This window comes from Pongo pygmaeus, chromosome 20 (genome assembly GCF_028885625.2).
Source record: "Pongo pygmaeus isolate AG05252 chromosome 20, NHGRI_mPonPyg2-v2.0_pri, whole genome shotgun sequence".
Lineage (NCBI taxonomy): Eukaryota > Metazoa > Chordata > Mammalia > Primates > Hominidae > Pongo > Pongo pygmaeus.
The window spans coordinates 49,193,804-49,207,280 of record NC_072393.2 but is presented as its reverse complement, the minus strand read 5'-3'; the positions used below and the strand labels follow the sequence as shown (position 1 = coordinate 49,207,280).

Genomic DNA, 13,477 nt, shown 5'->3' with positions numbered 1-13,477 from the left:
AGTGTCACAGGGAGTGACACAGGACTCTATGAATGTCAAAGGAAGAATGCAGTGAGTACCAGCCACAGTGACCCAGTCACCTGGATGTTCTCTGTGAGTATCCTCTTTTCCTTCATGGACAAGGCTGCCAGCCCAAATCCACATAACCCGAAGCCAGGCCTCTCAGTCCCTCTCAGGTCCAAGTATGAAGACACTTACCCCTGGACCCCCAAGCTGGCCATGACTTCCTGCCCCAGGCAAACCTGGGTAGGCCCAGGAATGGAGGGGCTTCTCCGGTCTTAGGAGACTCTGGTTCCACAGCTTGTGATGGGAGAAACAGGTGAATGTCTTAGACTCCTCTAGTTCAGTGAACACAGAGGAAGTTTGGCTGGGACTTCCGGGTTGTGATTTGGCAAAAAGGAACACTGTGTCCCTTTCATAGACCAGGAGCTTCCCATTCCCGCTGATAACATTACCTGTGACTTTATTCTCTTTGCTCCATATGGACCAGATGAACCCACAACTTATTCTTCAGACACCTATTACTATCCAGGGTCAAACCTCAACCTCTCCTGCCTCGCGGGCTCTAACCCATCAGTAGCGCATTCTTGGCTGCTGAATGGGAATAACCAGCAAACAGGACAAGAACTCTTTATCCCCCAAGTCACTACAGAGAATAGTGGGGACTATCTGTGTTATGTCCATTACCCAGTCACTAATGGCAAAAACTTTGCAACCAAGAAAATCACAGTCCCTGGTAAGTGGATAGCTGGAGCATTGGCAATATGCTTTCAGGTGAAGCCTATCTGGCTTTCCAAGAAAGAGTCAGGAAAACATTTTTATTCTCAGCCTGTCGCCCATGCACAAAAGTAAATCCCAAATTTTTCTCCTGAAGCCTCCCAATTCATATCTACAGATTCTCTTCCCTTTGCTTTCCGGATTTCTGGTGGATGACCTTGGGTCCAGCCTGAGAAATGTAAGGAAATGGCTTTATCAGCCCCAAGCCCTATGCAGTGTAAGGGCCTTCACAGAGGGAGAAAGAGGAGGGTCCTCATAGTCAAGCTGTTTCTGTCACCAAAACATCCCTTCTGTCTCCTTTGTGTGTGTGCCTGTGTGTGTGTACTCCATGAGCTGCAATGAACATCAGAGGCTTCAAAACAAGCCCACACTTTTTCCCAAAGGAGAGGAGGAAGCCCCTTGGGTGAGGGAGAAGCAGCTCAGACTCTGCTCCCTGCATTGCTGTGGGCTCGCCCAGAGACCAACCTTGCCCTGACTCCACCTGGGCTGAGGCCAGGGCATGTGGATAAGGTGCCTGGGTGGCCGGTTCTGAATCTGGCTAAATCGAGCTGCCAGTAGAAGCCAAGCCTCCCATGGGGTAAGGCTTTAAAAAATGGGAATAGGGCTGTGTCCTGGCTCTGAAGTCACTGCCTGTCTGAGACTGTGGACACAGCACATGGAACACACCACAGACGAAAGTGAGTGACACACACTTGGAGAAATAGGGAGATTAACTCACAGAAGCTCTCTCTGGCAGGGAAGGAACAGTGACAAAAAGTGTATATTTATAGAGAGGGTAAGCGTACTAGACACTTTATATCTAAGACTTACCATTAACTGTTTCTAAGCGTGAAATTTAGTGTTGTGTAACTATCAACACTATCCATTTCCAGAGATTTTTTTATCCTACTATACTAAATCTCAGTGCCCAATAAATGATAACTGTCATTCCTTCTCCCCTTAACCCCTGGTAACCAGCATTCTAATTTCTCTCTCTATGTAATTGACTATTCTAACTATCTTACATAAATGGGAGTATATAATAATTATCCTTTTGTGTCTGGCTTATTTCACTTCGCATAACGTCTTCAAGGTTCATCCATTTTGCACCATGTGTCAAAATTTTATCCCTTGAAGATTGAAGAACATTCCAAAGCATGGATATATCTTTTTGTTCATCCACTTATCTTTCAATAGACTTTTCGGTTGTTTCCACCCATTGGCTATTGTGAGTGATGCTGCTGTGAACATCAGTGTACAAATATCTGTTCAAATTTTTTTCAGTACTTTTGGGTGTATGTCTGGAAGTAGAATTGCTGGTTCAAGTGGTAATTCTTTAATTTTTTAAAGAAACTGACATACCATTTTCTTTCCTGTTGTTGTTGATGTTGAGACAGGGTCTTGCTCTGTCACACAGACTGGAGTGCAATGGCACAATCTTGGCTGACTGCAACCTCCACCTCCCAGGTCCAAGCAATTCTCGTGCCTCAGCCTCCCAAGTAGCTGGGATTACAGGTGCATGCCACCATACCCAGCTAATTTTTGTATTTTTAGTAGAGACGGGGTTTTGCCACGCTTGCCAGACTGGTCTCAAACTCCTGACCTCAAGAGATCCACCCATCTTGGCCTCCCGAAGTGCTAGGATTACAGGTGTGAGCTGGCTGTGCCATGTCATTTTTCCACAGTGGCTATAACATTTCCTATTGCCATCAGCAATACGCTAAGAGCTTCAATTTTCCCACGTACACAAAAACATTTGTTTTGTGATGTTGTTGTTCATGTTGTTTTTATCAAAGCCACCCTAATGTGTGTGAGGTCATGTATCACTGCAGTTTTGATTTGCATATCTCTAAGTATTAATATTGGGAATCCTTGCATGTCCTCATTGACCATTTGTATATCTTCTTTAATAAAATCTCTATTTTAGTCTTTTGTCCATTTTTTATTGGGTTTTTGGATTTTTGCTATTTTTGGTTTGTAGTGTTCTTCATGTATTCTGGAAATTAATCCCTTATCAGATATATGATTTGCAGATATTTTCCCCATGTCATAGTTTGCCTTTTTACATTCTTGATAATGGCCTTTGATATATAAAAGTTTTTAATTTTCATGAAGTCCAATTTATCCCTTTTTGGTTGCCTATGCTTTCGTAGTTATAACTAATAAATCATAATGAAATTCAATATCATGAAGCTTTTTCTGTATGTTTTCTTCTAAGAGTTTGGTATTCTTCACTCTTCCATTTAAGTCTTTGATCCATTGTGTGTTCATTTTTTTGTATATGGTGTGAGGTAAAGGGTCAACTCATACTTGTCCATGGATAGCCAGCTTTCCCAGTATCACATGTTAAAAAGACTGTCCTTTCCCCATGGAATGGTCTTGGCACTCTTGACAAAAATCATTTGGCCATATATGCAAGCTTTGTTTCTCGGTTCTCTATTCTATGCCATTAGTTTCTATGTCCTCCTTTATGCCAGTACCACACTGTACTGATTACTGTAGCTTTGCAGTAGATGCTGAAATCTGAAAGTGTGAGTCCTCCAGCTTCCTTTTTCCTTTTCAAGATTGAGGTTTTTCATTCCATCCTGGACATGCTACACTCAGATATTTTTGAAGGTTTTAGGATGTGAGAAAGGCTGATTGCTATTTTCTATGACTTTAGAACTTTTCACCTTTTCATAGTTGCATCTTTCTCCTGGTGTCTCAGTTGTGGCAGCCATGAATGGCCTCCATGGCAGGGACTTGACTGACAGAGGGCCCAGGTCAGGGCATTCCAAATTCACCTTATATATGATAAGTCTATCGTGTATATTCTTATCATTTATATATGATAAAATTGGCATTTATATTACATATGTGAATTTTATATATAAATGGCCTAATGTTTTATGTGTTACTTTTTTCATATATATGGAAATATGTATATATTTTAAATCATTGTATATATATACTTTTAGATTATATATTGTATATAAATAAATATATGGAGATAAATATGTATATGCTTTTTCCATATGTATACATAGAAAAAGAGGTAACACATAAAACACTAGGAGGCTGTGGACACAGCACATGGGACACGGCACAGAAGACAGTGAGTGTCACACACTTGGAGAAATAGGAGATTTGGCCATGGGAGCTCTGCATGGGAGGGAAGGGGCAGTGACACAAAGTGTGTATTTATAGAGAGGGTAAGACTACCAGACACCATACGTATATATATATAAAATATGTCAATTTTATTAGGTATAAATGTCCCGGTGTTTTATGTGTTACCTCTTTTTCCATATACATATATGGAAATGTTTATATGTTTTACATTATTATACATTTTATATTACTATATATTTTGTTATATATTATATATAAATAAGTGTACGGAAATATATATATTTTTCCTATACACATGAAAAAAGAGGTAACACATAAAACACTAGGACATAGTTACTGGCTACATGTGGGAGAGAGAGAAAAAAGCTAAGTGCAAAAAAACCAAGCCTGGTATGTTAGTTTATACCCACTGAGATGCATTCAAGATGGATTAGACATACAGGATAATTTATTAGGAAAAATGTCTGTGAGGGAAAGTGGGGCAGGCATGAAAAAAGTCTGGGAGAGCCTTGGGACCACTATGCAAATCTGATTCCTGTGAGGGAGAAAGAGAAAGAAGATTTAGCTTCAGTTCAAAGAGAGCATGGAAAGGCTGACAGGGAGTCCTCCCACCAGTCACCCAAGAGAGTAAAACAGAGACTCACAGAACTGGGATTGCTTTCATATCCCTGCTGGGAGCTTCAGGAAAGTGAGGACTCTAAGCAAAGTAGGTTGTCAATTTGGAATGCACTGATCTGGGCCTTCTGTCAATCAAGTCAATTGATTATGGATTAATCAATTATTAGCTGGGAGTATTGGAATTACCTAGGAAAATTTTTCAACATACATAAGCCTATACTTTCTCGGCACTATTCATTAATGGTCTCCACCAAGAACTCATAATCCTCTTGAGAAACACAAGCTGCCTTGGAGACTTGACAGTCTTATTCATGCCTACCACAACTGAGACACTGAGAAAAAGATGCAACCATGAAGGGGTAGAAAGTTCTAATGACACAGAAAATAACAGTCAGCCTTTCTCACATCATAAAGCCCTGAACAATTTCTGAGTGCAGTATGGTCAGGATGAAATTGACAGAAGACTGATCACTAACCTAGAAACACATTGAGAGAGAAAAAAACTGCAATAATACAGTTGGCTAATCATCTACCAGTAACCCTCCCCCAAAATAATCCCTGAAGGAAGAAGTAGAAACTACCTCATACTTCGTGATGGTTCCTAAGGTACCACACAGTAAAACAACATCACCTTTATTCCTTCTCTTCTTTTCTTTCCATGACAGATACTTCAGTACAAGGAAGGTCTCCTGGCCTTTCAGGTACAGCCACTGTCAGCATCATGATTGGGGTACTGGCCAGTGCGGCTCTGATCTAGCAGCCCTGGTGTAGTTTATTTCAGGAAGACTGGCAGGCATGATGACCTTTCCTTTTGTCCAGTTTCCTGCAGGGCTGACTGCCATGCTTGGGAGAGGGAAAGGACTTCTTTGCCTGTATCTGGGACTGGATCTCCTCCTCCTCCTCCCACTAAACTCCTGCTTCTCAGCACTTATTCCTGCAGGTCTCTTCTCCCCTGTTCTTCATGCTCCCTGTACCCCATTGTCTGCTACAAATGATTATCCTCAACCTCTGCTTATTTGTTTCCCAGATTCAATATCTTATAAAACCCTCTTGATCCTTTTTTTTTTTTAAACATCTCTCACTTGTGTCATTCTCTCCATTCCCACAACCTCAACAACTGCTAGAGGTACTGCTTGACTTATCTCCAGTCTTTGAAATCTTCCTTGTGTGTGACTGCCTTATTACCTTCCTAAATTCTAGTTAACTCGCCTATTCAAAAATCTTCAGGGATCTACTATTGCCTATTTGATAAGTTCACATTTCTTCTCTTTACTAATTTTTGTTGCTTCCATTTCCTCTATTCCCTAGTATAATTCCTCCATTCTAATTAAATCTGTCTTTCTACACATCCCTTCCCTTCCACCTGATATACACATAGAATGCTTAGTTCCAATGCTGTGACTAAAAACAGGGTGATCTCCCATCTACCATCTGCATTACGGGCGTACCGATACCCTTCATCACAAGCAACCTCTGACCTCCCGGAGAACAATGACTCCAGCATTAATATGTAAACCTGAGACTCAGAACACAACCTACATGTGATTGAAAACCTTTTCCTGATGACCAACTCATATGTTCATGAAAGATACAGAAATGAAGAAGGCAAGGTTTCTACCCCAAGGAACATAAAGCCTAAGATAGACGATCAGACCCGAAAAATAATTATTATACTAAAATAGAAAAAAAGTGAATGCCATAAGAAATCAGAGAAATCTGATGGGAAATATAGCTTCACATTGGAATCACCAGAAAGCATTTTTTTTAAATGGATGCCCGAGCCCCACCCAGAGGATCCAATTTAATGGTCTAAAGTGAGACTCAGGCATTGGTAATTTTTTTTTTTTGAGACAGAGTCTCACTCTGTTGCCCAGGCTGGAGTGCAGTGGCACCATCTTGGCTCACTGCAAACTCCACCTCCCATGTTCACTCCATTCTCCTGCCTCAGCCTCCCGAGTAGCTGGGACTACAGGCACCCACCCCCATGCCTGGCTAATTTTTTTTGTATTTTTAGTAGAGACAGGGTTTCACCGTGTTAGCCAGGATGGTCTCGATCTCCTGACCTCATGATCCACCTGCCTCAGCCTCCCAAAGTGCTGGGATTACAGGCATGAGCCACCGCACCTGGCAGGCATTGATAATTTTTAAGTCTTCCCAGATGCTACTAATGTGTAACCAGGATAAAGAACAGCTGTTCTAATAGGTAAAATTTGGACCTAAATTAATGATTATTAACTGGGAGTATTGGAATTATCTAGGGAAATTTTTCAAGCATATATAAGCCTATACTTTCTTGGCCCTATTCATTAATGGCCTCCACCAAGATCTCAGTAATCCTGTTGAGAAACACAAGCTGCATGGAAAAGACACTTTATTTGATATGTAAAATTATATGAAAAGCATTTTCAAATCATAAGTGATAAAGGATGCTAAACCTTCTCTATGTTATATTTATGGATATGTTAGTGATATGATTGTTCCAGAAATTGTATGAGATTCCTAGAAATTAAATATGCCATCAGCCATAATGTCATATACCACAGAAGTAACTAAGTTTTTATGTGAGCTGTGTTATCATAATGAATTCTCATCAGAGTTTTAACCATAGTCATTTAAAATCTTTGTCATTCACAGACATTGTTTTTATTCTTTCTCAAAGCATTTCCAATCAGCTACAGTCCAAAATTCCTTCCTTTTCAAGGAGATTTATGGAAAAGATGCTGACAAGTACTCTTTAATAGAAGTTTCTGATAACTTTCAGATTATACCACTGGACTGTCAAAGAACTTCCAAAACTTTAACAAACAGGGTGATATCTTCATAAAATTCCCAGCCTACCAAGCAGGAAAAACATTTATTTCATTGAAACAATTGATAATAATGAGGATAATGTTTTTATAATTTTTATTTGAAAATTTGCTGATTCTTTAAATGGTTTGTTTTCTAGATTTATGGAATTTTTTTCTTTTAATCTATCTATAGCTTATAGCAGTTCAATAAACTATACTTCTGGGAATGATAATTGAAACATTTACTTTTGCTGTCTACCTGACTTCCCCAGAATTGGGCAACTATTCATGAGTATTGATATGTTTATGGTAATACACATGTTTGCACAAGTACAGTAACAATCTGCTCTCTTTGTAACAGGACACATTTGAAATCATTGGTTATATTACCAAGGCTTTGACCGGGATGTTATATTTAAGAGTATAGATAGAATGAACCAGTATGAACTGCAGGCAAAGTCTGAAGTCAGCCTTGTTTTGGCTTCCTAATCTCAAGAGGTTTGTGAAAGTTTAATCTGAGATTCCTTATAAAAACTTAGAGCAAAGAAAATTTTAAAAGACAGCCTACATGGTCCATTGCTACTCTTGCTGCACTTATGTAAAGAATCAGACCACGTTTGAAGAAACTCAACCTATTATGCAAACAAACTTATTCTACTGAAATTATCATTGGTAAAACTAGAGATGCCCATAGAGAGAAAAATTATGTGGAAAATAAAAACTGTAGTACACCTGTTATGAGATTGCAGCTCTGTTCATTGTTTCTGTGTTTTTATTATCCACCTGTAGAATGGACATTACCCTGAATTCTACTAGTTCCTCCAATTCCATTTTCTCCCATGGAATCTCTAAGAGCAAGACCCACTCTGTTCCAGACTATCAGCTGGAGGTGGACAACTCAATGTAAATTTCATGGGAAAACCCCTGTACCTGAAGCGTGAGCCACTCAGAACTCACCAAAATGTTCAACACCATAACAACAGACGCTCAAACTGTAAACCAGGACAATAAGTTGATGACTTCACGCCATGGACAGTTTTTCCCAAGATGTCAGAACAAGACTCCCCATCATGATGAGGCTCTCACCCATCTTAACTGTCCTTGTTCATGCCTGCCTCTTTCACTTGGCAGGATAATGCAGTCATTAGAATTTCACATGTAGTAGCTTCTGAGGGTAACAACAGAGTGTCAGATATGTCATCTCAACCTCAAACTTTTACATATCATCTCAAGGGAAATATGGCTCTCTCCACCTTGCATACAGGGCTCCCAATAGAAGTGAACACAGAGACATTGTCTGTGTGTTTGCAGAGAAGATGGTTTCTATAAAGAGTAGGAAAGCTGAAATTATAGTAGAGTCCCCTTTAAATGCACATTGTGTGGATGACTCTCGCCATTTCCTAAGACATACATTGTAAAACGTGACAGTAATACTGATTCTAGCAGAATAAAACATGTACCACATTTGCTGATACTGTCCTCTTAAAATAATTTTAAAAGAATGGGGTGGGCCCTCCCATGTGTCCAGGCCATGTCTCTGATCAGAATCCTCCATCTGCAGTAACAATGCCTAAGAAGATGACATGGACTTGGTCCTGATATGCAGCCATTCCTGTATACCCTTCCCCTACTGCAGGGCCTTAGCAGCTCAGGGCCCAAATCTTCAGCTGCAGAGCTGAGAGAGACCATGGGATACCCAGCATCTCTTACCTTCTTCCAGTCCACTGCAGTGGCTACCGGCATGGCCCATTTACCCCTGAGGACACCCATCTGCTGACCCACAGTTTCTAAGAGTCAGACTTTCCTGGCTTCTCTGAGTCCCAGCTACTGTCATTCTGCTGAACCCTTCTTCTCCCCACAGGTGTCACTGCTTCAGCAGACACCTCTTTCAGCTGCAGCTAACAGGTAAGCCAAGACCCAGACCCCAGAGGATAAACAAGGATTTCAAAACTTACTGTGTGCAATGGAGATGCCCACTTGTGGGCGGCAAGCCACCCAGGTGCCGAGGCAAGAGACAGAGGGCTCGAGCTGTTCCAGTATAATAAAATAGAAAAGAATAATAGTTATACCAGATATAGATCTTAGATATGATTATATATGAATATCATTAATCATTAGTTGGTAGCAATTACTCTTTATTCCAATATTATAATAATCATCGCTCTATAATCATAACCTAGGAAAAGCCAGGCCATACAGAGATAGGAGCTGAGGAGACATAGTGAGAAGTGACCGGAAGACAGGAGTACGAGCCTTCTGTTATGCCCAGACAGGGCCACTAGAGGGCTCCTATGACTAGCGGTAACACCGGCATCTGGGAAGATGCTGGTTGCCAAGTGAACTATGATGTAGCGGTAGCCTCAGTGTCAAGGAAAAACACCCGCTACTTAGCAGACCACGAAAGGGAGTCTCCCTTTCCCTGGGGGAGTTTAGAGAAGACTCTACTCCTCCACCTCTTGTGGAGGGCTTGACATTAGTGAGGTTGACCCACAGTTATCCAGAGGCCTAACCGTCTCCCTGTGATGCTGTGCTTCAGTGGTCACACTCCTAGTCTGCCTTCATGTTCCATCCTGTACACCTGGCTCTGCCATTTAGTTAGCAGTAGCAAATTAGTGAAAGTATTTAAAGTCTGTAATAAGCAGAAATAATGGTGTAAGCTCTCTCTCTCTTTCTCCTCTTGCTCTCTGCCTCGGCTGCCAGGCAGGGAAGGGCCCCCTGTCCAGTGAACACATGACCCACGTGACCTTACCTGTCATTGGAGATGGCTCACACTCCTTATCCTGCTCCTTTGTCTTGTATCCAATAAATATCAGCACAGCCTGGCATTCAGGGCCACTACCGATCTCCGCATCTTGGTGGTAGTAGTCCCCTTGGGCCCAGCTGTCTTTTATCTCTTTGTCTTGTGTCTTTATTTCTACAATCTCTTGTCTCCACACATGGGGAGAAAAACCCACTGACCCTGTGGGGCTGGTCCCTACACCCACTGTACAGAGACAAAGAAGTAGAGATGTATACAACTCCCCCAACAACACTGTATCCCAAAACAATGTCCTCTCTGCCCCTCATCGTGGAATTCAGTGTCTCTCACCAGATGGGCAGGTGCTTCCAGGGTCTCACAATTCTTCCACAAGAGGCAACGCACGCTTTAACGTAGCATTTCAGCAAATAAAGTGGTGACAGTTTACCTACTTAGATAAAGTTTCTTAAAAGGTTCTCCCAAATTTCCCCCAGAAGAAGACAGAAAAGGCTTTCCCAATTGTGAAACATGGGCCTCCCCACCTTTCAAAAAAGTACCCCTGAATAGCCAAAACAATCTTGCCAAAATAAATTGTAGGACTTGAACTTTCTTTTTTGAAACCTCACAAAGTAGTAAAATTATTAAAACAGAAGCTGTTGGCAAAAGAATGGACATAAAGACAAATGGGATAGAATTGAGAGTCTAGAAATAAACCCTCACACATATGGTCAATTACTCTTTGAAGAGGGTGCCAAGACAATTTAATGGAGGAACAATTCTCCTTTCAAATGATAGTGCAGAAACAACTAGATAATCACATGCAAAACAGTGAATTTAGATAACTCTAGCTCCCACCATATCAAACAATTCTCTAAAAAATTGATCAGTGAGTTAAATATAAGACCTATAACCATAAAAACATCTTAAAATAGACACAGAGGTACATATTGATGACCTCAAATGTCCCATGGATTCTTAGATATGATACAAAAGCATGAGAAACAAGAAAAAAAGATAAATTGGGCTTTATCAAGATGTGAGCCTTTTGTGCATCAAAGGAAATTATCAAGAAAATAATTAATAGACACAGAATGAGAGAAAATATTTGCAAAGCACATATAGGCAGTTTTCATGTCCAGATAATATAAAGGACTAGCTACAACTCAATAACAAAAGGACAAACCATCCAATTTATAAATGGGCAGAAGACTCAAATATACATTTCTTCAAAGAAGGTATACAAATAGTCAAGAAGGACATGAAAAGACACTTAACATCAATAGTCAGTAGGAAAATACAAAGTCAAAGCTGCAATGAGACACCACATCACACCTACAAACCTGGCTACCATTCTTTTAAAATGTTAAATAACAAGTAGCAGCATTATGTAGAATTTGGAATCTTCATACATTGCTGGTGAGAATATAAAAAGGTACAGCCACTAGGAGAAAGAGTTTTGCTGTTCCTCAAAAAACTGATCACAGAATTCTCATTTGAAACAACATCCATTCCTAGGTATATACCCAAAGAATTAAATCCAGGGACTCAAACAGGTACTTGCATGGGAATGTTGATTGCAGCATTATTCACAAAAGATAAAATATGAAAACAATCCAAGTGCTTATCAACACATGAATAAATAAATATGGTGACACAAACAACAGAATATTAATCTGTCATAAAGAGGAATGAAGCTCTGACACCCGCTGGAACATGCATGGACTTTGGAAATATTATGCTAAGTGAAATCTGTCAGAAACAAAATAACATAATTGTATAATTCCATTTATATGAAACATCAAGAATAGGAAAATCAAAGAGACAGAGTAGAGATGATCAAGGTCTAGGGTGGAACACACAGGGAGTTATTGTTTAAAAGATACAAAGTTTCAGTTTAAAATGATAAAAATTTTCTAGGAAAAATAGTGGTGATGGTAATTTAACACTGTGTATGTGGTTAATTTCACTTGATTGTGCATTTTAAAGTGGTTAAAATAGCACATTATTCACAGAACTGTGAAAAATAGATTTCTATTATTTAATTCACCCAGGCTAAGGTGTTTGTTATGGCAGCTGAAGCCCATGAATACATCATCTGATCCAGTGTTTCAATGAAAGGCATCAGTTTTTCAATCAAGTTAGCTGGAAGCTCCTGTCCCCAGGAGAACCAGAGGCCCCAAAACAAGAGCTCCAGCAGGGGCTCAACCAGCAGAGGTCCCATAGGGCAGCCTCAATGTCAGGCCCTGTATGGCATGTGAGGCTACAATGATACAACCACAATGTGAAAATGTAAGTATTTTTACTACTTACAGACACTAGGGAGCACTCGGCACACCTGGAGACACAGACACAGTGGTCAGTGAGCCCAGGCAGGGAGGAGAGAAGAGACCGGTAAGCCAATGGCTTTATTAAGTCCAGGGTGTTATCTGACAGGTTTCCAGCAGGGAGCTTTAATGGATGTGTTGAAAGCAAGCAGCAAACACTGGGACCAGGAGCTCAAGCTGTGACTGAGAGGTGGCCACTTTAAATGTGAGGGCGAATGTCAGAATTATCAGTTTAAAGAAGCAGCTGCAGAGAGGGGAGCCCAGCACACCAAGCAGGAGAGATGCCTCTAAGATTTTACCTCTGGCCACCAACTGGAGCCACTTGAACCAGATACAGTATTGAAAACTGCCATGGTGACCAAGCCCTGCCTCTGATTTGAGGCAAATAAACTTACACCTTAAAAAATAATGCCAAGGCAACATGACACTATGAGCATCATGACATCCAGGGACACCAGCAGGGTGTGGTACTGTGCCCTGGAGTCAGAATCCTGGGTTCTGGTCGCTGGGAGTGAGAAAATGAAAATGACTTGTCCCTGCCCCCTGACCTTGATCTTCCCACCCTGCTGCTCCCTCTTCTGCTCCCAAGCCCATGTGCAGTGCTCAGCCCCAGACATCACTGCCCCCAGGGTATACACAGTGCCGCCTACTACACACAAACACAAACTCACAGAAGGTGACAAAAATCTGCATTTGGGACATCTGATTGTGAAAGAGGGAGAACAGTGAACATAGAGCCACAGAAATTGGGACTCACGGGGCTGGAAGGTGATGGAGCTGTAACATAACATATGTGTGACCTCGTGTGAGGTGTGCAGATCCACGTGGAATAAAACATGGAGCCTGGCCTGGGATTGCTGCCGTTCACACTTCCCTCCCTGTCCGCCAGAGGGCGACAGGGTCCCTCCCAGCCTGGAGCCTTCCCAGGGTATGCCAACCTCCCTCAGCGGAACCCACAGCCCAGCAGAGTCCACCCTCACCAGGATCACATCGGCCGAAGTCCTCAGCGCGCTCTCCATGCTCCCCACACGGACTCTGTCAGCTCCTCCCTGACCTGGCGGCCACCAACCTAACACCACTCCCTCTGCAGGTAGCTCCTGCCCCACACACCTGCTACTTCCCTGGGCCCAGCTAAAGGCATC

At 41.5% G+C, this 13,477-nt stretch overlaps 1 long non-coding RNA gene across 3 annotated transcripts in view; it reads right to left on the bottom strand.

Moving 5' to 3' along the window:
* The window catches only part of LOC134738859 (uncharacterized), a 160,029-nt gene that overhangs the window by 53,818 nt on the left and 92,734 nt on the right, over positions 1–13,477 (bottom strand). For all 3 annotated transcript variants that reach the window (XR_010125022.1, XR_010125023.1, XR_010125025.1), the window contains exon 2: positions 9,230–9,302. This is a non-coding gene — a long non-coding RNA (uncharacterized LOC134738859). The remainder of the gene's footprint in view (positions 1–9,229; positions 9,303–13,477) is intronic.